General features: G+C 42.9%; 1 protein-coding gene across 1 annotated transcript in view; it reads right to left on the bottom strand.

Annotated features, from left to right (window-relative positions):
- TRIM26 (tripartite motif containing 26) overlaps positions 1 to 3,283 on the bottom strand; it is a 20,880-nt gene extending 17,597 nt beyond the window's left edge. The window contains exons 1-2 of the mRNA XM_012001488.1: positions 3,168 to 3,283; positions 346 to 366 (exon numbers count right to left, since the gene is read on the bottom strand). The gene's annotated coding sequence lies outside the window, so the exon portion shown is untranslated. The remainder of the gene's footprint in view (positions 1 to 345; positions 367 to 3,167) is intronic.
- Between the last annotated feature and the right edge of the window lie 196 nt (positions 3,284 to 3,479).

The raw sequence follows: 3,479 nt of genomic DNA, 5'->3' as shown, positions 1-3,479 counted from the left end.
CAACTGGAAGCACTAACGGATCTAGGTATGTGTGACTTTAAGAGACATAATGAGGGGAAAATCAAGCACCTTCAAAGCTCAAATGAAGGAATCAAGGAATTTAACTGTCAAATGAAAGTAATATCAAGTTCCTAGATGTTAGTAATGCTGGTAGAAATACTAGGAATTGGCCAGGCACGGTGGCTCACGCCTGTAATCCCAACACTTTGGGAGGGCGAGGCAGGTGAATTACGTCAGGAGATCGAGACCATCCTGGCTAACATGGTGGAACCCCACCTCTACTAAAAATACAAAAATTACCCAGGCGTAGTAGCATGCACCTGTAGTCCCAGCTACTCAGGAGGCTGAGGCAGGAGAATCAACCACCTCAACCCAGGAGGCAGAGGTTGCAGTGAGCCTAGATTGTGCCACTGCACTCCAGCCTGGGTGACAGAGTGAGACTCCATCTCAAAAAATAAAAAAAAAAATGCTAGGAATTGCCTGGTCCAAATCCTTGGCTTTACTGTTGAGAAAATAAGCCTGGGTCAGCACTTTTTCAGTTGTAACATACTGCAAGTGTTTGGAAAGAGGAAAAAGGAATGGTACTGGGTGTGTCTGTGGGCTTTCAAGCCCTTTATCATGCATGCCTCTTTGCTGAATGGCCTAGAAGTTTAAAAGCTGAGGTTGTTTTTTTGTCGAAGGATAGCCTGTGTTATCTTTGGGTTGGGAACTTATTTTGCAATTTACTTGCAAAACAAGAAGAATCAAAGGACTATCAAGAGCTTAGCTACAGTTCTTCTTCCGTGCAAAATAAGACACCTCATCACCCAGGCTCCATGCTGGGCTTCGATGGTCTCTAAACTGAAACTGTCTAAAAATTATTGTACATGTACTAGATACTTAAAATTGTCTGGGAATTACAGAAGAATAATCTTCTGTAAGACTAATCAGCGAATAAGTAGAAGAGGGATAACAGAATTAGAAAATCATTTTGCGACTGCCATTATAATAGCACAAGGATCATCAATAGATGCTAAAACTATTAGGTGAAAGGTTCTGGGGGATGAGATAGTCCCCATAGTGCCAAAGCACCAACGAATGGATTACTTCCTGACATACCTTCATAAGGAAGAGATCCAGTGGTTACCTTAACTAAGTGACCAAATCCAGCGTCATCAGCAGATGGGGCAAAGTGGCATGTGCTTCCCGGCATGGCACTATATGAATCACACAACATTACCGATGAAGTTTTTGTGCCAAAAATGTTTGACTTGAATGAATCTAGTCAAGTCTTTAGATCTAACTTCCAGTTTATAAAAAATATAAAGGAAAGGAATACTCTGAAGTATGTTACAACTGAAAAAGTACCGATGGAGGAGTTAAACCACACCATGAGGAAAGAATCAGATAAATCCAGAATGCTGGACAGTTCACATGGCAACTGGTCTAGTCTTTTAAAAAGTCAATGTCATAAAAAAAACTTCACAGGAACTGCTCTTGATTTTTACAGACTAAAGAGAAATAATAAACAAATGTAATATGTGAACCTTGATTGGATCCTGCCAAAAAAAAAAAAGGTTATAAAAATAGTCTTGGAACTATTGTGGGAAATTTGAAAATAGATTGGGTGTTGGATCATATTAAACAATTATTTTTCTTTCTTTTATTTATTTATTTATTTCTTACTCTGTCCCCCAGAGTGCAGTGGAACTATCTTGGCTCACTGCAACCTCTGCCTCCCTGGCTCAAGCAATCCTCTTATCTTAGCCTCCTGAGCTGCTGCAACAACAGCTGCATGCTACCACACCTGGCTAATTTTTAAAGGTTTTTGTAGAGAAGAGTTCCCACTACATTGCCCAGGCTGGTCTCGAACTCCTAGGCTCAAGCCATCCTCCCACCTCAGCCTCCCAAAGTGCTGGGATTATAGGCATGTGCGACTGCACCCTGTCTAAAATTATTTTCTTAATGGTATTTATTGAGGTTATGTATGAGAATGCCTATACTTATTTATTTACATATTTATTTATTTTTGAGATGGAGTTTTTCTCTTGTTGCCCAGGCTGGAGTGCAATGGCGCAATCTGGCTCACTACAATCTTTTCTTCCCAGGTTCAAGCGATTCTCCTGCCTCAGCCTCCCTAGTAGCTGGGATTACAGGTGCCCACCACCACGTCCGGCTAATTTTTGTATTTTTAGTAGAGATGGGGTTTCATCAGGTTGGCCAGGCTGGCGGTCTCAAACTCCTGACCTCAGGTGATCCACCTGCCTTGGCCTCCCAAAGTGCTGGGATTACAGGTCTGAGCCACCGCGCCCGGCTGAGAATACCTGTATTTCAAGGCAGTGGATGCTGTAGTATTTAGAGCCTCACGTCTCCCACCCAATTTGAAATGGTTCGGCAAAGCAAAATAAAAAGCTAGAAAAGTTTTCTGTGGAGAGGGAGCTATAGTTTTCTATCACATTCTTAAAGGGGTCTGTAGTAACCATCAAAAATGGTTAAATCACTGATACAGCGATCATGGTGCTTGACACCTTGTAGAAGCTCAATACACATTTACTGAACAAGTGAATGGATTCAGGGGAACTGCAGACAACGTTAATTGTACACAACCATTTGTTTTTGAGAGTCTGCCGTAACTAGATAAACGAAACACAGTACCACTTCTATGACCAATCCCTTCCCTTGCTTATACAGACTCCTTCTGAGGAAACTGAGGCTCGGCAGGGTTAAGCAACTTGCCCAAGAGCACATGGCTAGGAAGCCGTGTCTGGTGCCAAAGCCTCCGCTCAATCCACTACACTCTCTTCCCTACCCAGGCGCACTGTCAAATGGGGTCTAATACCAGCTCCTTTGTTAGGAAGCTCAGATGAGGTCATCTACATGGAAGGGCTTTGTAAGCTGAGTAATGCTGACAAAAGAAAAGGGGCATATATTCTGCTGATACTGACCAAAGCACCCTAGCCTTAGCTATGACTAACTTTCACATATGGGGTGAGCAATAAAGGGTCCCTGTTGGACAGTAGTTTTCTTTCTTAGTGATGGAGGATCTCAAGATTTCAGAATTAGGAGAAATGAGGTTGAGTATGAGAGATGTGAGCAGACCAGAATAACCGCTCCCCTTCCCCATACACAATTCTGTCAGGTCCGATGCAAAATTCACCCTCTCCAAAAACTCTTCCCCAACTTGCCACACGCTGCTATGGTTCTGCCCTATTTTTCATGCCTTCAGTATATTCTCTGTGATTATCTCAACAGGTTTCCACAATAAGAAGTAAAACCATTACCGTTCTCTCCATTCCTGGCTCCTGGATAGACAGAAACCAAAATTAGAGCCAAAAAAAAAAAACCCCTCAGAGATGACCCACTCCACCCCCACTCCCTTTACCCAGACGAGAATTCTGAACCTGAGGAAGTCTCTTCATGAACTGCCTTGCACCAGAGGTCACACATCCCTGCTAGGGGTGAGGGGGCATTCTTTTGTCTCTTCAATAAAACAGAAGCGG

This window comes from Mandrillus leucophaeus, unplaced genomic scaffold, assembly GCF_000951045.1.
Source record: "Mandrillus leucophaeus isolate KB7577 unplaced genomic scaffold, Mleu.le_1.0 Scaffold660, whole genome shotgun sequence".
In the NCBI taxonomy this organism is placed as follows: domain Eukaryota; kingdom Metazoa; phylum Chordata; class Mammalia; order Primates; family Cercopithecidae; genus Mandrillus; species Mandrillus leucophaeus.
The sequence above is the reverse complement of the archived record's forward strand: the minus strand, read 5'-3'. Positions and strand labels throughout refer to the sequence as shown.